The sequence below is a fragment of the Schistocerca serialis genome, chromosome 4 (genome assembly GCF_023864345.2).
Source record: "Schistocerca serialis cubense isolate TAMUIC-IGC-003099 chromosome 4, iqSchSeri2.2, whole genome shotgun sequence".
Lineage (NCBI taxonomy): Eukaryota > Metazoa > Arthropoda > Insecta > Orthoptera > Acrididae > Schistocerca > Schistocerca serialis.
In genome coordinates this window covers 805,553,423-805,578,222 of record NC_064641.1, presented here as the reverse complement: position 1 = coordinate 805,578,222, position 24,800 = coordinate 805,553,423, and the positions used below count along the sequence as shown (strand labels likewise).

The window sequence follows — 24,800 nt, the reverse complement described above, 5'->3', positions numbered from 1 at the left end:
TTAAATTTAGTAGAAACGCCATGACTCGAACCCAATAATAAGATAGTACAAACGCACCCAGCTACCAACTTTACTACCTTGCCACGTGTATTAACTACTGTTCGATGTACCATGGGGGGACAACATAGATGAATAAACTATGACAGGCAGAAAAATGACCTGTATCACAACTTGAATCTAAATTTACGTTTAATGTATGAAAACGGTGCCATTATTAGTACTACATATGTTTTTTACACGATACTCTAAACAATACTCTCAAGTAAATAATTTCTTAAATATTTTTTCAAAGCATGTAAATGGAATGAATTTGACATCTGAGGTGAAAGAAACGCTCTGCACCTTGCATCATGCTTCGTGTCCTCCTGCCTCGTCAGTAGATTCGTACTTATGAAGTATGACAATTCAAGGAATTCGAGGAAGATCGCGTTCTTGCGCCTTATGAAGATGAATACCGTATCACTGTCTGTTCCCTTCTCCTAGAATACAGAAAATTTACAATGAAATTCTGAGTGAAGAGGAAAAGCCTCGTCCATCGCCTTCGTTGCCCTAAGTCTCCACAGACTACCACGGTGCACCAGGGCTTAGTATACTCCACTATAGTGTTAAGATCCTTTCAGGTCCAGTACAGAGATTAGGAACGTCTTCCATCTAAGTGTGAGCACGTCGATCATTCGTCGTTGTCTTCACGAGAAATGAAGGTATGGACGAATATGGACAGTTAAAGAAATGTCGAGGGAAGAACATAACGAAGCCAGATTATACATGAAGAGAAAAGCCGGTGCAAGACTGGTATCATAGCTTTAAAGTCGTGCTTTTGAATCCATTACATCCTAAGTTAAATATTTCTTGATACTTTAAAATTATTAATACTTAATAATTCCAGTTGTGACCCTAAACTAGTAACTCTTGCCACGACATATTTCTTTCCAATTTCACAGTTCCGAAGAGGAACATTAAATTTAATGAAGCCAGACCGGGAAAATACAATGTTAGCGAGGGTGAGGTCCAGCGTTCGAGACCACTCCAGTATCTAATTTCTTTAATGTAGATGTACAAACACGTCTACCAACTGGGAAAAAAGGAAAACGAAACCTATGACAATAAATAGAAACAACGAGTATCTCCCAGTTGTGATTTTTTCATCAAAAAAACATTTATTATTTAAGATGTGTTTAAGTTCCTGATTTGACTTTCTGATACTGTTACTAAAAGGTCTGTCAGTCAGTTTCAAGTCTTCCAAGATGTTACTATTTTTATGTAGTAAAACAGGAAACATTGTATATTTAATGGAGTTTTGTTGGTCGCAAAGTGTTCAGTATTCCAACTTGAAGGATTTTTCATTTCTTAATATTAACGAAAACGTACAATAACATTAACATGATAACGTAAATGCAAAAATATAAAAGATATAAAATTCGTCAACGGACATTCAACATATGGGGTGGACCAGAATTCTAAGGCTACACTTTCAGAAGTTGTTCAGTGATACATCCGGAATATTTTGGTATTAGGATAACAAAGACTCCGGCGGCTAGTGACAGAGGTATTCAATTTTATTGTTTTCTTTTTGCCCCAGTTGCCTTTGTATCTGTGTGTGTCTTGTTTCTATTCGCTCACGGGTCCCGTCGTCGACGGCAGTAGTACCCATTTTACTCTTCCGCTTCAAGCTTGTGTTCAGTATTGTTCGCTTTTGTCAGCTGTTTTTTTTCTCAGCACTGTTAGTTGTACGTTAACAGTGATACACCGTTGTATACTGACAGGTTTACTGGTAATGAAGAACTGGCCGATATGCACCTCGTGTATGGGTTCATAAACACAGCGGAGAAAAAGTATAACTGCGTTATGCACAGCTGTTCCCGCTGTGACGATAACAGCAGCAGATTAATATTTCGTCTCTGGGTTGTTACATTACTCTGTGTTGTGCGTTGGGTGGTGTCCATTTTTGTTATTGCAAACTGCAGGCTCCTTTACTGCTCTGACCGCATTTCCACAGAAACCAGAGACACCGCGATTAAAAATCATATAAAACAAAATTACATCACTACTCTGTAACGAACCGCCGGCGATCGTGCGTCTACTACACAAACATCATCTGGAGTTATCCCCGAAATATCTCTGAATTTTCATAGTTGGAACTCTGATTCAGTCAAGGCTTCAGTCTCAAAAATATGAATAAATAATGCACAGACCGTTAATTTGATAAAGTATCATTATTAATGAACATGAAAAACAACGAATGAAACGAAACGTGAAAAAACATTGAACTCGAACACAGAACATAACACAAACTGAAACAGAACTCAACTTTAAACTTGAAAGAACATAAAGAAACTGAAGTAACATTTTTTGTTGCGGATGGTATTCATTCTCACTCGTTTAAGAACCATCGATGCATGCACATCACCAGTAGGAAATGATGTGCAACAGCCCACACCAGCACTAAGTACCAGATCAAGTGCTGAACCATTAAGTCACGATTTTCCTTGACCAACTTAATAGTCTCTTCAATGCTCTCCCGCATGTATCTTGCAGCGACTTCACGATCATAGGCCTTCATTGTTCGACGGACTGACAGCACAGCTTCTCGCATCGCTGGGATGATGGTATTCCTGAGGTACAAGTACTCATCGGGACCCACGTCCCGCATTTTCACAAGACCCTGTGGACACCAACAGAAAAAAATTTCTTCAGTGTGAACCACATAGAAAAAGGTCATTCCTATGTACCTTGTTTCTTGCATTACTCTGTGTTGTGTGGTACATTTTTGCGTCTGAACATTACAGCCTTCATCATGTTGTGTAGGTACTTTCAAAGAAACGAGTATGATCACGATAACTAACGACATAGGTTAGAATTACTTTCTTATCCTATAACGAGACGCAGGTAGGATTGACAGAAATGACAGAGAAGATCCAAAGAATAGTGGCGCATACCGTCACAGGATCGCCTAGTTGACGCGAGAGCGTTGCTGAGAAGATAAGCAAACACCCGTGGCAGGCGCTACAGGAGAGGCGCGGTGCATCACACAGAGGTTTCATATTGAAATTTCGAGAGATCACTTTCCAGGAAGAGTAGGACTACATATTGATTCCTCCCACGTACATCTCATTAAGCGACCACTACATGAAAATTCGGGAAGCTAGAGCTAATATAGAAGCTTAGCGACAGTCATTCTTTCCAGGAGCCATCCACGAGTGCACCAGGAACCGAGGAACAGTCAGTCGTAGCAGAAGTACCCTCCGCCACTCACCATTAAGTGGCTTGCGTGGCATGATGTGGATGTAGTTGATAAATGATGCAGACATGAGAAGAATAATAAAAGATTTGTTTCATAATCACGATCCACTGGTCAGAGACGAAGTTTTCAAAGAAGAAGAGTGGTTAGACCATGTACAAGGCCTGTAAAATTTCCAGAGTTATACTGAAAACCATCTAAAGCAGACTGATTCCTTTTCTAAAGAACGATTATAGCTATTACAAGAGACCAGCTAATTAATTGTTTCAAACACAATACGAAGCTTAACAAACAATAATTATTGCATTAAATATTACCATAACCTAAAGTATTACTATAACTGATGCAAGATAGAATTTCTCAACATACCTTTATCTTCTCTTTCATAAACTCCTTGAAGACATCCAGAAAGATGAGGTCCTCCTCGTGGGTCGTCTCCATGTCGTCCTGAATAATTCTGACTTTTCCAGACTCCTTCGCCGACACTTCCTGTAAAATTTAATACCGTTGTTTAAGATGTGATTCAACAGGGTGTAAGATGGGATTGCACTAGTTTATCTACAGTGAACTGGACAATTGATAATACATTGCGGTCTCACTACTACAGAACCTTGATACTACTACGCAGCACTAAAGAAAATCATTGGTTGGAATAAAACTTAAAAATTATTTAATAACAATTGATACATGAAATACTACTACAACCGCTAACAGTCACAAAACTTATGTAGGATACAGTTTTTTGTATTACCTTCATCTTCTGCTTCACGAGCTCATTGAGCGTATCGAGAAATACGAGTCCATTCTTCTGGAAAGTATCTAACACATCCTGAAGTATGCCGCTGCCTCTTGCCGAAATTTCCTGTAAAATGGCCAGCACAATACAGTTGTATGTGACGCTAATTAACAGCATAAACTGTGGCTATGTAACTAATTCATCTACAGAATACTGAATAACTCATTAGATATCTACTTCCGATACCACCTCTACCAAACGTTTATCACTCTAACAAGACACGAAATGAAATCATTGCTTGTAATGTAATGTAATGCTCAATAAATAACAGTTACTACATTAAATATTATCGAAACGGAACATAACTGTAACAATTGTCCGTTAGAGATTCACATAATACCTTTAACCACTCCTTAAGCTCCTCGAATGTATCCAGAGCAGACGGCTCGTTCTCAAGTATCCCGCTGTTTCCAGGCGCGCCCACAGACATCTCCGATTCTGTGCCTACCTTGGATGTCCTGGAAGGGCGCGCCGTCTCTCTTACACAGTTATTAACACTGACTACGCTCACAGCAACTGCTGCAACTAACCCTATCGCCACAAACTGCCATACTTTACACATCGCCATGCTTGATCAAGCTTATCGCTCAGCGTCTAATAGCAGTCTGTTGCTACGAGACGGCCAGACACGGTTGGATGCTATTCATTTGTTTCACTCTTCCGCTTTGCAACAATACCTATGAAGAGAGAGTGTCGTTTGGATAGACCAAGATTTAGGACAAAATTGCGAAATAAGAAACACTCTTTATTCACGTACATTGCGTGTGTGTCGATTGCCAACACTAAGTGCTGCGTGTTAAGTGCGGGAGTTGAGCGATAAATTTTAAACTTTATGAGCAGGTATTTAATTTCCTGAGTATCTCATTTGGTCACTACAAAATTCTGCTTTCCCTTGCACCCCATAAGATGAAATCCACCAAATCATCAACAAACGATGTGCTGCACTCCATCTCTGATATCACACATATCAAAGATCTACCAAATTTGATCTTTTTTCGTTCGATTTGCCTCACTGTTGCTCCTTCTCATTAAGACTAGAGAAGCAATAAAATCTTGAAACCTTTTCCTCATCAGATGTACTATCATGCGCAAAAGTATCCGAACGACCTGAGTTGTGATCCACCGGATTTGCACGCAACCAACATAACGTAGCTGCCTAGCGGGTCATCTTTATTGCATTGCGATACAGTCGTTCGACAATACAAAATGGATACCACGAGAGACCACTAGACAACACTGTTCTTTAAGGCAATCAGTGCGATGTAACATCACGCCATGATACTGCAATAACTAGAAAAGCACGTAAGTAGAGATGAGTTAGTCCCTAACGCTTGCACTGGTTAGAATGATTTTCAAAAGCGTTACCATCTCATTACAATCTGAAACAACTAACTGTGGCACATAAACTATGTAGCAATCCTCAAACAAAGTAAATGTTTGCATGAACAAGATATTCTGAGACAATGTCTGGAGTAATAATGTTCTATGACAGTTCGAAGAATTTTTCCTCTGTATAAGGTTTTCCCGCACCTGCTAAATGTCCCAGTAACGATTGGTTTTAGCATAAACTGGTCGTTAAAGGAACTAGTTAAAGAAAACGCGATAAACAGCGATAAAAGCTCTATAGAAACCACAATATTAATGGAGTATAATCAGTAACTTGGCTGTACAAATTATTGATGAAGAATTATTTGCCCACATTTTTGAACTAAAGCTTACAGGACGAAATTTTTTGTGTTGTGTCTAGACAGAACCTAGCAGACGTATTCACTGCTAACTACAATACACTTTTGCACTTGCCCGTTACTTGATCAAGGCAACGATCATTAATGCTGACTAGCCGTAAAGAGACGTGAAATATAAACGTTTTCACCAGAATTAGTTAACACATCTGAACTTGAAACGAAGTGACGAAATTATTTCTACTACATCTAAACCATTATCGCCCTGTTAACTAACCACGAAAGACGTTTAACATACTCTCCTTCGCAAGTAACCAAGTATGCATGTGCTGAAAATTGGAATGCTGTGATTTAAAATGTTGTGACGGGATTTTTTGCCCAGCATGTTATCGGATTGTTAACTAAGTAAAATCAGATGTTTGAAATTGAATTTATTTACCAGCAGCGAGCTGCATCAATATGAGATCAGGGTACAACTTTATTTTGCTTGCCCGGGAATCGAACCCGGTGCGTACTCTCTCTGTTTCCCTTCCATAAATAGACGTTAAGTATCAACTGCTTGCTCATCAGTAGTGAGATGATCGCATGTTTCACTAGAAATAACGGTACCTATCGTTATTATTAACTATCCAGGAACAGACACTAAATATGCAAATTATTTTCCGGTGGTAGGCCAGTGTGCACATGCTAGGGCGTAAAATGAAGTTATGAATATGTTTGTGCAGGACCAGGATTGCAACCCAGATTCGTTCCATTCCTAAAGATCCGAATTCGAATTCCAGTCTAGAACAAAAAATTGCAACGTCTCTAATTCAAATCAAATATGAACTCTGTGAACGAAATAACCATTCCTAAAATAAATGAAATAAACTTCTTAGTGCTAGTTTACTGGCTACAGAGTTTGTGCCTTTGGCGACTGCCGCCTTTGTTATGGCGCCATTTAAAAAGGCTCTGACGCTGTTGGTAGTGAAGGGATATTTTGTTTAATGCGGATTCTGAAGCACTGTGCGACCTAACATTGTGGACTTGGCGTTACCATAAGCGAATTAGGTCTTTTCGTGAATGTTCAAAATGGACGCCATGAGTGAGAATCGAACTTATACCCCGCAATTATCGAACTACGATCAACCCAATGGACCACGGAAACTCCCAGTTGGCAACGTCCTGATTGTGTTGTTGTATGCGACGATGCACCTAGAAGCTATGAAAGAACCCTGCTCTCTCGATTAACTGATTAATTACCAGCTACCTTCTAATGCGGATATTATTGTAATCTCATGACTGCGTCATGTAAGGACCATTCTAGGATTCATAGCTCCGATTTGATGCCAATATGACATTTTTTCTATGAAAACTAATGTTTCAGTTCTAGAAATACAACTGCAGCATGTGAGGTTACCAGATAATTCGATGATTACTGTCATGATTGCTATTATTATCTTCATTGTGATTGAAGGAAAGGTATATGCTCTTTGTTCATTTTTGGTACCATCTGCCCAAATATGGTAATTATGTAGTTCCTTCTGTGTACAGGGAATATTTTTCGATTTAATGTCGGAATTCTCCAATTCTTGATTAATCACATTAAAATTAAATTTATTGATGAAACCATTATTTGTGAGCAGAACTCGTGTTGCTTTTCTTTATGTATTTGCGCTTAGCAACGATGCTTGTAAAATGTGAAATCTGGAGGTAAAGCACTATTGAAAATGGAGGGAAGTTAATGTCTGCCATTAAATGTCATGTGTATGCTTTACAGATGACTTGATCAGACTGTTGTGAATCATATGGGAGTTACATAGCTGTTGATTAATATCTCCCTCATTTTTGTGTGTCGTGTTTAATAAATTACCGAAAAGACAAATAGAGTATATGCATTATAACAGTGAAGAATAGAGTATAGTTACGAGTACAACTAAATGATACAAAACTGAGCTATGCATATTCTAAAAGGTGTCGCAATGTACGAAAAAAATCATCTCTCAGTAATTTGACTGTCGGTACAGAGACTGAAGCTCACGATGGACCAATGTAGTGAGTGTATAGTACTAATAATGTAACTCTTAGCAGGAGCGGAAAACTAAATGATCTCCAGGAAAGCACAGAAACACAGGACCACAAAGCGTTAAAAGTTGCAAAATGGTCATCACCATTAGAAGAGCTGGATGCAGTTCTTGTTATTCTGTATGTTATGGACGCCACAGGATCCATAGGAGTGGAAGTAGACCTACTTTGGTCAGAGGAAAGAAGAAAAAAATTTTACTACACTGTGACGTCACATAATGGCTTCAGGAGTATCATGATGATCACGCAGGAAAACAGTGATCAAGTCTCAACAAGTTTATTAACAACAAAAGTACGTCTGCTTCGATGATGAAAACGAAAGGCACACAACACAGCTTCTCACTAAGTACTGGTGGAGAGGCTTGACAGTCCTGCTAACTAGAAGTCGCCTGATTGTTTCTCATCTGTAGTAACAGCGCTAGGAGCTTCACAGGAAAATACACGAGCGGTTAGCCGCTACATCTTTTGTAGACTTCTGACAGACCATAGTATTAACATTTTATCCAAAATCAACAACTGTAGTTGTGTGTAACGAAATAATAACCAACCAGCTGGATGAAAGGTATTTAATTTCTTTACCAGTTTCTGGCACTTGGTGGCCTCCTTCAGATTGTTTGCCATTATCATTAATAAGATGCATACAGCAAATTGCAGCGGTCATATGGTTCTTAGTGACTATACAAAAATAGTATAAAGAAACGAAACAACAAGTGCAAACATCATGCCCGAACAAGATATAATCAGCTAATAACACTATGATCCCATAACCACGGCATTTTGCTGTATGCATGTTATTACTAACACTTGCAAATAATAAGGTAGGTGTTACATTCTGAAGAAGGGCATTAAGTGCCCGAAACCGGTAAAGTAATTACATTTCCTATATACACCTTTTTCCTTACTATTTCGTTGCATACCACGATATTCCTCACGTTTGATTCATGATCGATACAGATGAATTGATTAAAAAATGAAACTTTGCTCTGCGTCAGACGAATGAGACAGAGTGACAACAAACTGTCAAATTACTCATGGTCCATATATCTGTGTCAATAAGCATTAGCTCCCGTCCAAGTCTGATGCCGGTTCACTCATTTCATGACTGCAAAACGTAGTAATAATGCGCAGAAATGCGGAATGACTGTCAATAACGATTTTCAGCATATGTTGAATGATTTCACATGTCTTGGTGGAGATGAAACACGTCCTGATGGTGAACGTAAGTATCTTGCACAACGGTGCTTAACGTTTGGAAGAAAAATAACTGACCATCACAGTGGCTACCTCTTGCAGCGAAACTAGCTCCCCAAAATGGGTGAATGACTAAGAATGAGATGTAAACGCGTTGACTAGAGATTTATAATTTTTGGCCGGACGGGGTTTATAGGGGGTTCGAAATTCGATGGTTCTAGTGTTATTCCAGATATTCTCAAATTCATATGTGAAGGGTTTCCGAAAGTATCTACTCTGAAAGTTTAGTGTTATGGGGGCGAGACTCGCGCCGATAGGCATCAGAAACCTTTCTCTTACACAGTTGTTGAATAGTATTTCATTCGAGTGTGATGATTAATAATCAGCAGCCCTCATTGAGCACGTATGGTTCTTATTTCCTGCTTAAACAGGGCAATCAGATAGTGAATTTTTAATACCTTAAATGCTCGGAATCATTCACAGAAATCGGTTATCTCTATTTCATTACCGCCCTTGTGTAAGAACTACATACCAATAAACGTGTAGGGTTTCCGATACCTCAAGTCTTTTACGCAAGTGTGTAACTTTTACTTGATGTTGACTAAAATGATATTACCTGATTTAACTTCATAATCTTATACAGAACTGGTTTTAGGAACGGATGCTAAACAAAAAGAAGCATGTGAGTGTGTTCAGACCTGACTCTTATAGTGATGGAGATCTGGAGAGTTAAGAAAACGTGACTGTAGTGGACCTTATTCCGTGAGCTAACACTTAACTCTAGCGGAGAGAACTAACGATGGGCCTACAGTAACTGTGATTTGTTTTGTGGTGTCTCACTATTCTCCTTCCGTATAACTGATCTGCTTTCTGGACGTACAGTTCCCCGTCAGTCCACTCTCGCTTTAGGATGTTCCTTGGGTTTTACCAAAACACAAACTCGTTGCCTTAGAAATATCTCACAGCCAGAAACATCAATACTGCTATTTTGGTGTTTTACATGAAGCTTTCCCAATTGATTTTCGGGATCGGAAACAGGTATGTTTTAAAAATTACCATTTAAGACAACCAGGATGCAGACTTATCCCAGGCTTTTATTAGGGTGAAACAGAAAAGACACTCTACATATAGAAGTTCGTAATATAGTTACGTCATTGGGTGGAAGAAGGAAGGCAGCAGTAATCTTTATTCACTAGCCCAAAATAGACGACTGTTTCGGCACTCAACAAAATGCCCAGTACTCAGCACAATACACACTTGTTGTAGCAGTTCGTCGAATTCGAAGGTATTAAGTAAGTTGAATAAAATTAAATATACCTGGATATCAGTAATTGTATTGAGAACCTCGTCATCAGTCCCCGAATTCTACTACCATGTCGATTTCAGATCAGTATGTTTAGAGAACCCATCATGTCCGAATCCCAGGGCTGTGTTACGAGGCGTACGAAATAGTATTTTGAATGTTTTAGAGCCTCAAATTGTATTGAAGTTTGGCATCATCTTGTAACACTCGATTAATGATTTTCTTTTTTTTTATTTCTTATTGTGTTGCTAGGTCTTTGTAAAATAGCGCCGGCCTGTCAAACTCCTGTTTACCTACAATCGTGCAAATGAGACACAATTATGAAACCATACCTGAGAGACGGCTTTCTGATACCTTGTATGTTTTGGCTAAATTGATAGTGACATTCAGTTACTACATTCAAATCGTTATAAATACTAAGAAGTTTGTGAATATAATGAAGGACGTGGCTTCTGCTCGCCCATCTCTTACAGGGGTCGATTATCATATCCGTTCCAATATCACGTATTATTCCACATGAACCACGGACCTTGCCATTGTTGGGTGGCTTATGCGCCTCAGTGACACAGACAGCAGTATCATAGGTGCAACCACTACGGAGCGATATCTTTTGACAGGCTAGACATTCACATTTCTCACGAAGAGAAACAGCAGGCTTTTCAGTAGTTGCAGGGGGGACACACTGGATGATTGACTAAGCCGCCCTTGTAACGTCAATCAAAATGGAATTACTGTAATTTTACTGTGAACGGCTGAAAGTAAGGATAAAAAAAAGTGAAATTGTTGCCGATGGGATGTAGCTCTACTGTAGGGTTAAATTATTCCCTTCTTCTGATCTCTGGGAAGGGACCACTCAGAAGGATATGAGGGTAAACAAACCAGGCGTTGTGCCGGTCGAAGCGTGGGCGTTAGATCCATTAATCGCCAGATATTTTTTTTTCTTTTTAAGTCATCTGTCTTCTGGTTGGTTTGATACAGTCCGCCATGAATCCCTCGCCTATGCCAAGCTCTTCATCTCAAAGTAGCAGTTGCAACCTACGTACTTAATTATTTGCTGGATGTATTCCCACCTCTGTAGATAGGTTAGAATATCTAAAAAGGGAAAAGGATAGGTTGAAGTTATAGTGGGAATTAGTGAAGTTCGGAGGCAGGATGGAACAGGACTTCTGATCAGATGAACGCAGGGTTACAAATATAAAATCAAATAGAGATAATGTCGAAGTAGGTTTAATAATGAATAAGAGCGTATGAATGCCGACTAGCTACTATGAACGGCATTGTGAACACCGCGTCGTGGACACCTACCACAACTATTCAAATTATATCTCATCTTGCTCTGTAGACGATGAAAATAATGAAAAAATACATGATGAGACAAAAGAAATTATTCAGATTGCTGAGGGAGATTAAAATTTAATTGTTATACGGAAATCGACTCCGATAGGAGTAATACGACGAGAAGAAAAAATGGTGGGTGAATATGTATCCGGGGAAATGGATGAAAAGCGAATGCACCTCATTGAATTTGGCACACACTGTAAGTTAATCATCGCTATGACTTAGTTTAAGAATCATGAAAGTTGATGGTCTCCTTGGAAAAGACATGGGGGCACCAGAAGGTTTCACATTGATTACATACGACACAGATTTCGGCACCAGTTTTATATTGTATAACAGGATCAGATATGGACTCTGAGCAGAATTTAGTGGTTATGAACTGTAGATTAAAACTGAAGAAATTGCAAAAATGTAGGAAATTCAGAAGATGGGACATGACATAGAGGTTGCCCAGAATTTCAGAGGGAGTATTAGGCAACGAGTGGTTGAATGGGAGAAAGGAGTACTGTTAAAGACCAATGAGTAATCTCGAGAGGTGAAATAGTGGAGGCAGCACACTATCAAATAGGTAAAAGGACAAGGCCTAGTAGAAATCCTTGGATATCACTGGTGATATTCAATTTAACTAATGAAAGGAGATTAAATTGCAACCATTGAAGCAGGAAAAGAAATATAAACGTCTAGGAAATCACATTGACAGAAGGTGAGAAATGGGAAGCAGGAACGTCTAGAGCTCAAAAATAAGGATTCAGACGCATATATAAGTAGGGGAAGGAGAGATACTGCTTACAGGAAAGGTATGTATGCCTGTTGAGGAAATATAAGTAGCTATATGAATATCAAATGTTACAAACACAAAAGGGAAAGCTGAAAGGTAGAAGGATCAAATAGAGGATCCATACAAAGGAGACAAAGGCTACATAATAGAAAAGGAATAGCACGTAGATGAGGATGAGATGCGAGATATGATAGTGCGAGAAGAATCTGACAAGACAGTGAAAAACCTAAGTCGAAACAAAGTGCATGAAGCAGAAGGCTTCTCATCAGAATTGCTGATGGCCTTGGGAGAGCCAGTCATGCCAAAACTATAACGTCTTATGTGCAAGATACATGAGACAGCAGAAATACCGCCAGACATCAAGAAGAGTGTAGTAACTCAGATTCCAAAGGAAACTGGTGCTTACAAATGTGAAAATTAGAGAACTATCAGTTTAATACGTAATGGTTTTAAATAATGACAAATATCTCACAGAAGAATGAAAAAAACGGATAAAAGCCTACCTTCGAAACGATAACTTTGGATTGCGGAGAAATGTGGGAACAAACGACGCCATACTGAGCCTATCTCTTCTATTAGATGAGAGGTAAAGGAAAGGGAAACCTACGTTTATAGCATCTGAAGACTTATAGAAAGCTTTGGACAATATTGATGGGAATACTCTCTTGGAAATTCAGAACGTAATAGCATTAAATTAAATGGAGCGAATGGCTATTTACAACTTGAAAAGAAATCAGACGCCATCAGTAATAACTGAAGTGTATAAAGGGAAGCAGTGATTGAGAAGGTAGTGATGCAGGATTGTAGCTTATGCCTGATGTTATTCACTTTGTACATTGAGCAAGACATAAAAGAAACCAACGGAAAATTTGGAGTAAGAATTATAGTTCAAGGAGAATAAAAAACCTTTAGTTTTTCAATTGTAATTCTTTCAGAGACAGGGAAGGACATGAAAGACCAGTTGAATGGAATGTGCAGCGTCTTGAAAAATAAAAGACGAACATCAGGAAAAGAAAATAACGATAATGGAGTAGAGATGAAGTAAATGAAGTGATGCTGAAGGAATCTGAATAAGGAACGAGACCATTAAAGTAGTACATGTGTTTTGCTATATGGGCAGCGAAAGAAATGATGATGGCCTAAGCAGAGAGGGTATAAATTGCAGGATGGCAATGGAAAGAAAAGCTTTCCTGACGAAGACAAATTTGTTAACATATATAGATTTAGGTGTTAGAAAGTCTTTCTGGTAACTTAATGTTTTGGTTCATCGCTGTGGAACGCTTGAAGTAGCTTCGAAGTGTTTGTGTTTCCAGAATGTATATGTCTGGAGTCCAGTCTTATAGGGAAGTGAGACTGTACCAGTGAACAGTACAGACAAGGAGGCTGGAATGGTGTAATGGGACATTAAGTGATATTACTACGGAGGAATTCATTGGCTTCGCTCCAAGATGTACACTATCTAAATTTGTTGAACTAATTATTCAGGACTGCGCGTATGTCTACTGAACATGGTACTAGGTAATCTGTTAGTCCATAGACGTCCTACGTGTGAGCTTGTGTTTGAAGTGACAGCATCTTCAGAGTTTTGCTGTTGCCTTGTGTCGATAGCGAAGTACGGGGCATCACCAACATTTTTTCAATAGGATGGACGAATTTCAGAGGTGAGACTGGTGAAGTTATTGACCACACACGAAGCTGGTGCATCTGCTCTCGGAGCGTATACAGCCGGTCTTTGCGATGGTCATACTCCTGCTTCCTTCGTTCCAAACTTAAAAGCCAAAGGCATTTGACCTAAATATCCAGTGAGTACCTGGCCGTCTACGGTGGAAAGCAGAAATACCGGCAGCAGTAGGATTTGCTTCCGGCTGAAAGCCAAAGATCCTACCAGAAGGTCGCTGGCCTCTTAGAAGGATTAATATCATGGGTCCCAGTTGTTTCTTTGTCTCCATAAATAATAGGATTCGCAGGATTCCTGTTTACACAAGGTACGTTAGACCGAAAACGATTAGCATCTTGGCCATACTTCTTGCGTAACACCAAATCATTCTACATTTCCTTCTCCTACACAGCTGTACGGCTCTAGAGTAAACCACCAAGAAACGATTGTATATCCGAGCCCACACTGTGGTGAAGAACAGATGAAAGCTTAGTTTGTTAACATCGGCGTAACTTCTCTCTCGTCATAACGTAGTTTTATTCATCTGTTCGACAGTGAATCAGTATACGTGCTAAATCGTGAAATATCTATGCTATCCCCGGATGGCTTGCTATACAGTGGGTCAGGTTCAGCATTCACTACAATAGGGCATCCTATGTCTGCATCCTCCTGATGGGATATCACGGACTCTGATCTAAGAGCGACTGAGTACTCCCTGGGAGATCGTGTGTGCCAAACATGCACATCGTAGTCCCCGACATCTCCAAGCGGGGCCACCGACGGGCCGCTCCCACCTCGCCCGCGGGTGGCTGACCACCGCACCAGGATGCCACTCCTAGCTGACGCAGCGCCCTTTGCAGCCCAGGGTGCGCAGTTGGATTCAGCGTCGTAGATCTAGGAGAAGACACGGCAACGACTTATATTCTTAGCGATAAATTCAGTAATTTAGAATAATATATATGAAGACAGTAACTTGTTCTCGAAAGAACAGTTACTGTTGATTACCGTGCAGCTTTTCCCTGGAATATATGATGACTAACTGACAACCTCAGCTGCCGACAGGTGTTTTGATATACCTCGATGTGGACAGCTGAAAATGTGTGCCCCGACCGGGACTCGAACCCGGGATCTCCTGCTTGCATGGCAGACGCTCAATCCATCTGAGCCACCGAAGACACAGGCATTTTCAGCTGTCCACATCGAGGTAGAACAACAGCACCTGTCGGCAGCTGAGGTTGTCAGTTAGTCATCACTTGAATAAAATATTATTGAATCTAACAGCGCCACACAGGTCCTCCGTCGGCATCGTAACAAATCAGTAGATCTTTCCAGCCCAGCAGTCAGCGTCCCCTCCAGAACCATCACAACCTGGGTCGAGTTCCGAGTTTTCTACGTGCTGGATACTCGAAGAAAGGTGTTGTACATCTCACGCTAACACGCATAGAAAATTCTTGAGTTGTCATTCAGGGTCTACAATGAGAATAATCGTGGGCGAATTGTACCGGTATCGCCGATATCGCGCTCTGGATTCGTGAATGGATTAACAAAATAGACCCTCAGGGACACCATGCTAAAGTGTAGCTGCACAAGTAATGCACAGCGGTCTGCCGTATGTACACAAGCAATAGGGCTATTTACAAATTGTTCAGCTGTCTCCTGATGTTCCCTACAAAGGCCAAAACGGCAGGGGAATATATTCAAAAGTGGAAACAATCACTCTGACAAGTGTGTGTGTGTGTGTGTGTGTATGTATGTGTGTGTGTGTGTGTGTGTGTGTGTGTGTGTGTGTGTGTGCGTTTAAAAAGCAGCACAGACAAAACTACGGGATAGTGACATATTAGCCATGAAACTCTGAAGATAAGCATATTAAAGTACATAACGTCCAAGAGGATAAAGTCAGCAACGCTATCAGACTCGAAAACCGTATTTAAAACAATCAAAAGCCCACGCTGTCATAAATTTTTTACGATAGAGAGATTTGAGGACTTGCATACATTAATACTGCATGTAGTAGGCCTACATGTATGACTTGCTTCGAAATTTGAATAGCATACCTTGAATATAAATCAGCGTTCCGATGAAGCACGCAGCAATGCAGTGGGGCATTTTGCTCACCACTGTGCACGTATGTACGAAATGTAGAAAATACTGAAGTAACAGAAGACTCATTTGCGAAAATCCTGGCTTCCCATGGAACGTATTACGCTAACAGAGCAGTAACGCAGTGCTGCCACGTGTCTCACAACAGCATACAGCAGCACAGCACACGCTTTATAACGTTTCTCAGTTCGTGTAACTGTAATAGCGTGTCCGTTCATCAACACTGTGCCTCAACCATGGATCAGTAGTTGCAGATTTAATTATCGGAGTGGCTATGTAACTATGATTCTGGTAATTAATGTATTATGAGATAAAACAAGATAGTTGCCAACCAGAATGAGATATTCAAATGAGTTTCTCGTTAATATAAAATATTGCGTACTGAATTGCATCACAAACATACAAAAATTACTTAACAATCCAGAACTGATTTCTCAGCCTACATTTCAAAGTACTGGGCCGACAATCAGATGTGACATAATTCACGTAATATGTTCTACAAATCATTGAGAAAATTAATCCTTACACTTCGGGGCAGGTGTACACCTTTCAATTTTGATATATCGAGATGAGAAAAAAGTAATATGTAATGCTACATTCAGCAATTCCCAATTAGCGACCTATCAGCATCAATTAATACTGCTCGGACGTACTCTTTCGAATACCTCCACGCGGAATGAGACCAACAAACATTACCAGCTAACCTCACAGGCAAAGCTAAATTTCGTCTCTGAATATAAATTGGATTCATGCTACAGGATTCCTTGGACACTGTAGCGTCTCTTCAACAGCGTGGAGCTCTGACAAACAAATATGACTTCCTTGTCTCTCCAACTCACCAGTTCAGAACTGGAACGAGAAAAGATTCTTAGTAGTATTGGCTAACTCTCTTGAAACACGGAAGACACAAGGCCTGCACCCCGCAAACCGTTGCTGCAAACCGACTCACTCAACACTTCATACTGACAACAGTGACTTCACAAAGATGTTGCCAAAGAGTTTGAATCATTGTATTCAAACTGCTTAGAACGAGAGCAATGGGAGTTCACGAAAAAATTGTAATATTTTCTGAGCTAATGGAAAAGCTGAGAAACTGCCACCGTTCACCTAGAAGTTTCTGTTCGTTTGGACTATCGTTCTAATAGATATCCACAAAGTTTCTTCATAGTGATTACAGAAAAAAGGACAAGGGTGGGATATCATCACTGACATAAATGTCACACGCCATGAAAACATTACTATCTTGTGACCGACGACAGTTTAAGTTAAATCCAGCAAAAAGTTCTTCAGGCCTAACGAAGGCTTCACGCAGAATCTATTCACCCAGTATCCTATCTATGGTCTGCGATCCATATGAGGCTTTCCTCCATTCAAATAGTATTTTTTACGGCTAGTCTTGGCGTTAACAGCGTTGATCTCTAGCATTACCCGTCAGCAAAAGTCTATTTGTGACGGGCTGTCCCTGATAATACTTGTAGTGTTAACGAAAACCAAAACCCGTGAAGTAAATTCTCGAATACCCTCAAAGAAACAGTGTACACCAGCATTGTCCAGACAACTGCGATTATTCTCAGAAAATGTTGCATGTGTAGTGTGGCTTGTATCGCACAGTTACGAACAAGTGTACGGCCTCTATGGGAGTGCACTCTAGGCTCCGAAGCTAGTAGTGGTAGAAACGATCATTTAGACTGCTCCCGACCATGGTGCAAATTCACTTCCAGTTATTAATCCTAGAGATATAATTTTTAAATGAACACCCGAACTTTACAGTATTGTTAACTTAATTGCGACCTAGGTTTCGGCCTTTTATGCCGTTTTCAAGTTATTGAGATTGTGTCACAAAGTCAGTCACTTGAAAATGGCATAAAATCACGAAACCTATGTTGTAGTTAAATAAACAAATATATTGAGAAATGACGGTGTGTTCACTTAAAATGTTTTGTATCACTCTTGCTCATGAACATCAAAACCTGTTTAAAGAGATGTCAGCTCCGTTTAGTTACTTTCATCATCATTTTATTATGACAAAGTGGTATGATTTTGAGGCCAGCTAAAAGAAAAGATCAACCAGAAAAATTTCATCTAAACGTAATTTCACACTGAGCTGGAGTGTACTTTATTTTGAATCTTCCTAGCAGATTAACACTGTTGTCATGCCGGAGCCAGAATCTAGAACATTGACTTTCGCTGAACTATCTTCATTTTTACTGTGTACCTTTAATGGTTCTCCTTTCTCCTCCTGTACCTCACCTTACCCTCGCCATAAATCGACTTCATCAACGTTAGTTAAAAACGTGAACTTCACCCACATCCCCTGGGGAGACCATCCCCACTTACAGAGCACCGTGTCTTCCTTCGTCAACGGCGTCATTGGTTGCAGCGTGGAGGTGCGTGCAGTTAGCACAGCACTCTCCGGCCGTTGTCAGTTTTTGTGACCTGGGGTCGCTACTGCTCGATCAAGTAACTTGCACCACGGGAATAGCTGGACGCAGTCCCAGACTTCCCAGCAAGGAAAAATCCGTGGCACTCCTGGGATTCGAAACAGGGTTTCCCGCATAAAAGTCATTGAGCTACGGAATGCTCCGCTAAAATAACACTATTTTCATTAAGCCTTTTGATGGGAAAAATCATTTCGTTGGTATCCTCGTAGCGTACCAGACTTCGGATCAAAATATCTCGCGTTAGATCCCCTTTCGTCCAGCGATTTTACGTCTCGCTTACCACCTTTGGGAAAGTTTTCCGATGTGAATAATGCCGAAATTCCTTGGTGTCCTCGGGATACATTAACTGTACGTACACATTTTATCTTGCTGGGTAAGTCTGTATAAAGGTCTGAGACGGCAACAATGCACAAAATAATACAGGACCATTGATAGTAAAGCACTGTTATGTTCAAACATAAATTCGTGTTGTTGATATGTTTCTTGTGTCGCTTAAATGAAAACCTCTACCGCGAGGCACACGAAAAAACTCAAAATAAAATGCTAAGAGTTCAAGTAATTCAAGGCACCGTCTTATTCCCACCCTAAGTGACAGTTTTCGTCAGCGCTGATGCTATCGTCCACCACAGCAGACATCGCCAGCAGCAGCAAAACAGCCACTTATATCGCCACAACGAGGTATGTGGCCGAGAGGGGACACATTGAGGAGCTGTGTGGTGTACGGCAGTGGACCAGCATCATGAACTGGCAGCTGATGCTGAAGGGTGGGGGGCGCATTACACAAAACTTCACGTGTGGCACCGACCGGTGGGTGTGCTGGCTCGTGACGATAGCAGCCTGTTGTATTGTTGTAGGCGGACGGGATGGCTGCTTTCATAACCAGAGTGGAGCCTCAGAAAAGAGGTGCGAGTATGGAGACGACAGCAAAAAGATGCAACAACTGACAGCTATCAAAGAGGGTGGCCAGCTGTATGGGACAGAGTAGGAAATCATGGAGGAACCCAGGGGAGTCAGCCTCGTGAAGACTAGGATCTCGAATTGTGGTGACTTGTGGTCAACTCAGGGCGTTGGTTCTAGTCTGGACGAGTGGATGGTTCTAGGCTCTGTGGATACAAGCAGCATGCAACTGCCAGGATACAAGTTAGTATCAGGGCAAGAGTGGCTTCGGCTCCTTATTTTCATTTATTTTTGAGCCATCAGGCTCCTGACTGGTTCGATGCAGCTCACGACAGATTCCTCTCCTGTGCCGACCTCTTCATCACGGAGTAGGAATTGTAAACTGAATTTCAATTGTTTGCTCGATATATTTCAATCACTGTCTTCCTCTACAGCTTCTACGCCCTACAGCTCCCTCTAGCACCATGGAAGGTATTCAGTCGTCTTAACAGATGACCTACCGTCCTGCGGCTTCTTCTTGTCGGTGTTTTCCATACATTCCTTTCCTCACCGTATCAGTCCACCTTATTTTCAACACTCCTCTGTAACACTACATCTGAACTACTTCGATTCTCATCATTTCTGGTTGTCGCACAGTCCATGTTTCACTACCATGCTATGCTGTGCTGTGCTCAAAATGTACATTCTCAGATATTTATTGCTAATATTAAGTCCTTTGTATGATACTAGTTGACCTTTTTTGGTCCAAATGTCCGCTTCGCAAGTGTTAGTCTGCGTTAGATATCCTCCTAGCTCCGACCGTCGTGCGTTATTTTGCTGCCTGGGTAGCAGAATTCCTTAACCTGATCTACTTCACGATCACCAACCCCGATGTCACGTCTCTCGCTGTTCTCTTTTCTACTACATCTCATCACTTTCATCTTTTTTCGATTCACTCTCAATCCGTATTCTGTAGTCATTAGACTGTTCACTCCATTCAGCAGATCACGCAGTTCTTCTTCACTTTCACAGGATAGCAATGTCTGCGGCGAATCTTATTCCTTCATTCTTGAATTCAAATTCCACTCCGGAATCTTTCTTTTACTCGATTTGCGTCACCACTACATCGATGTTTAGATTGAACAGCATGGTGAAAGATTACTACTCTGTCTTACACGCTTTTTAATCTGAGCACTTCGTTCTTAAGTCTCCTATTCTTATTGTTCCTCCTTGGCTATTGTCCGCTTTGTATATAACCCATCTTTCCCTACAGCTTACCCCTACCTTTCAGCAAACTTCGACCATCTTGCACTATTTTACATTGTGGAACACTTTTTCGAGGTCGACAAATCCTATGACTGTGTCTTCATTTTTCTTTAATCTTGATTCCACCATAAACCGCATATTCAAAACTGAATGTCTGGTGACTTTACCTTTCCTTTAAACCAAACTCATGCCCATCGAACACATCCTCAATTCTCGTTTCCATTCTTCTGCACATTTCTTTTGTCAGCAATTTGGATGTATGAGCTATTAAGCTAATTGTGTTACAATTCGCACACTTGTCAGCCCTTACAGTCTCAGGAATTATGTAGATGACATTTTTCTGAAAGTACGATGGCACATCGCCAGGCTCACACATTCTATACATCAACGTGAATATTCGTTTTGTTGCACTTCCCTCAATGATTTTAGAAATACTGATGATATGTTATGCGTACCCTCTGCCATATTTGACCTTAAGTCTCACAAATCTCTTTGAAATTCTTTTAAATTTTAGTGTTGGATCCTCATTTTTTTTATATCGTGCCCTGTTTCTTCATTTTTCATAGACGTCTTCATTCTAATCTTTCCACGTATCTGCCCTCTCCTGTGAATTTTACAGTGGAATTCTCTTTGCAGATTCAATATTACTTCCTTCTTTCATCGATCAACTTAAGTACTTCCTCTGTTACCCATGTGTTTTTTTGGCATTTATCTTCTTTCTACCTATGGCTTTCTTCTCAACTTCTGTGATTGCCCTTTTTAGAGATTTCCATTCCCCTTTAACTGAACTGCACACTGAGCTTTTTCTAATCACAGGATCAATCGCCGTAGAGAACTTCAAGCATAACTCATCATTCCTTAGTGCTTCCATATCCCACTTCTTTGCGGATTGATTCTTTCTGACTAGTCATTTAAACTACAGCCTGTTCATCTCAACTAAATTGTGATCTGATTCTATATCTACTCCTGGGCACACCTTGCAATCCAACAACTGATTTCGGCATTTCCAAAGCGGCCTCTTCAAAGCGTACCTCTGCCTCTTCTCATTCTTGAACAGGGTGTTCTCTAGTTCTAGCTGATATTTAATGCAGAGCCCAAGTAGTTTTTCTCCTCTTCCATTCCTAGTACCAAGCCCATATTCTCCTATATTCCTTTCCTCTACCCATTCCATTACAACCACAATCCAGACCTCCATGACTATTAGATTTTAATTTCCTTTTCGTACTACATTACTCGTTCAGTATTCTAATCTACTTTCTCTCTTTCTTTACATTCAGCTTGCTACTTCGGGATATGTACATAAACTACCGTTGTCGGTGATGGTTTGCTGTCGATTCTGATGACAACAACCCCATCACTGAACTGTTCACAGCAATCCATTCTCTGTCTTACCTTCCTATTCATAACCACTCCTATACCCATTGTAAAATATTCTGCTGCTGTTGGTATTAACTTATACTCATCTGAACAGAAATCCACACCACTCCCCATTACACTTCACTGACACACACTATATCTAATCTGAGCCACAACATTTCCCTTTGCGGAATTAATTGCTTCCCAATCACGTTTAAACTTCTGACAACCACCCCTCGAGTCGTAGAAAGTTAATCTTTCGTTAGATATTCAATCCTGTTTTCATGGTCACCTCCCTCTTGGTAATCTCCTCCTGCAGATCTGAATGGGGCGTAGTCTGCATCTTTTGCCAATGGAGAGTTGATCAGGGCACTTTTTCAGCTACAGGCCACATGTCATGTACATACACACATTGTGTCTTTAGTGCAGTTGCTTATGTTACTTTCTGCATCCTCTTGCCATTGTTCATTGCTGATTCTTACTCCTGACGGGGCAGTTTTCCACTTGTCCGCAACTCCACCCTCTTTGACAAAGCCGTTGGCAGAATGAAGGTAACTTCTTCTGCCGGAAGTCTTCTGTCACCATTGCGGATGGTGTTAAGCCAAAATTTTAGCTCTGGTGGGATTCGAACACAGGTCCGATAACGTCTTGATTAGTAATGAAAGACGCTACCCCTTTTTTTTTTTAATTTTTATTTTGTTCGTTAATGTTGGTTGCGTTTGGACTGGGCGGACGTCATAGCACATCCGTTCAAGTTGGTGGTAGATTCCTGTACTCATTTTTTTTATTACAGAGGGCCAGCCCCTCTCTGACCGAACAAGCTGAGCTACCGTGTCGGCGCCCCTAGATCACAATTCTTCGGCTGCAAGAGTTACAGAAGGTTGTGGCAGTTCCTTTCAGTGATAACCTGTGTTGTGCCGATGACTGTATGTTACTTGGGCCATTTTAAAATGGTTAAGAGCACACATTGTGAGAACGGTGAGACCATTGTAGGTCCTAATTTGTTAAATTTCCAGAATTTGTATTTTATTATTTATTGTTTTTTGTGATAGTTTGATGTCTTTAACTGCTTGAATAGAATAAATTTCTCGCTCAGTGTTTGTGGGCTTCGGTCAGCAGCGATATTTTTTTTTCTTTTTTTTTTGGTGCGATTTATTTATTATGCTCTGTTCTCTTGTTAAGGTTGTGTAGTATAATGGATTCGGCGTTTGGTGGGCAACATGTTTGATTATTGTTTTTGGAACTAAGTTTATATTATTGTGGTTTTTCTTGTTATCCTTTTCCATTTTCTCTCTTGTTGATGTTTTATCGTTTTATCACCTATAATTATGATGCTGAAGATACTTTAAAGGGCAGAATATTTTTACATGTTTCAATGTGCTAGGTAGTGAACTGGTATCTCTAAATTTAGCGCTGGATAATTCCTTATAATCTTATTTCGGACGATTCCGGATTTGTGGAGTTTTATTAACGGTTGTATGCCAAACTTGTTGGGGATTTTCACCAACACAACTCTCAGCCAGTTTCCAGTCCCGCCGTTTGCTGCGGCACAGCAGTAAACCGATCGAAGAGAGAGTATTCAAATATTTAGTCTCGTCTCAACATAGCCAAGGTAATTGTGTACGCACTGAGGTCGACGGATGATATTCACAGAAGGTTTCCATGCAATCTTTCAGAACCAGAGAGAATGAAATCTCAACTGAAAAATCAAGAACAGTTTCAATATTACTGAATAACTTGGGGTACTAGTGCCGGCCACACCGGACAGCGCTTAACTTCGGTGATCTCACGGGAACCGGTGTATCCACTGCGGCAAGGCCGTTGGCCAGAGGAAAATTACTACATACTAAATACCATAGTGGAATAGAAAAATGTAATAAACATAAAACACAACACTTTGCAACAACTGACTCTTTACCGCTCTGGGAGAACTGACCGAGGACGCAGAACGGAAAGTACATGCATGCAAAAGAAACACTTCCCATCACATGCAGAAACATAAGTAAGGAACAGAAGTCATCGTAACTCTCGCTGCAGTTACCATAGCCTACTCGCAACATAGCCTACTCGCACATCTCTCGCGATACACGGCTACAGCAAGGTGAAGTAATGTTCTGAATCATAAACAATGTGCGAAAGTTTTGTTTTCCTGCGTATCGAATCAGCTACATGCGTCCGACTAAAGTGAGTACACGAATAACTAAGTAACAGCCCCGTACACACCAAAAACGTATTCCACAACACTACCGCCACCCCAAGAGTATAGCATTGACATACGTATGTCACCCTTTATTATTTGTTCACTAACAGTCACCTACACAGTTGCAGATGACATGATGTATGCTGAGAAAAAACGGCGATAGTAAAAGCGCTGAAAATATGCCGCAAGCAGTGACAATAATTTTTAAAAACACGCCAACACAATAACTAGGGTAGTATAAAGTACCCTTAGAAAAGTATATTTAAAAAAACGAACAGTAAAAATGATGCGGTGTTTTTGTAGGCCGGCCGGTGTGGCCGAGCGGTTCTAGGCGCTTCAGTCTGGAACCGTGCGACCGCTACGGTCGCAGGTTCGAATCCTGCTTCGGGCATGGATGTGTGTGATGTCCTTAGGTTAGTGAGATTTAAGTAGTTCTAAGTTCTAGGGGACTGATGACCTCAGATGTTAAGTCCCATAGTGCTCAGAGCCATTTCAACCACTTTTTCGTTTTGGT

The 24,800-nt window shown here is 40.6% G+C and overlaps 1 non-coding gene across 1 annotated transcript; it reads right to left on the bottom strand.

Annotated features, from left to right (window-relative positions):
• Positions 1 to 15,148: 15,148 nt before the first annotated feature.
• Trnaa-ugc (transfer RNA alanine (anticodon UGC)) lies at positions 15,149 to 15,229 on the bottom strand. The gene has a single exon. It is a non-coding gene; the product is annotated as a tRNA-Ala (tRNA).
• Positions 15,230 to 24,800: the final 9,571 nt, after the last annotated feature.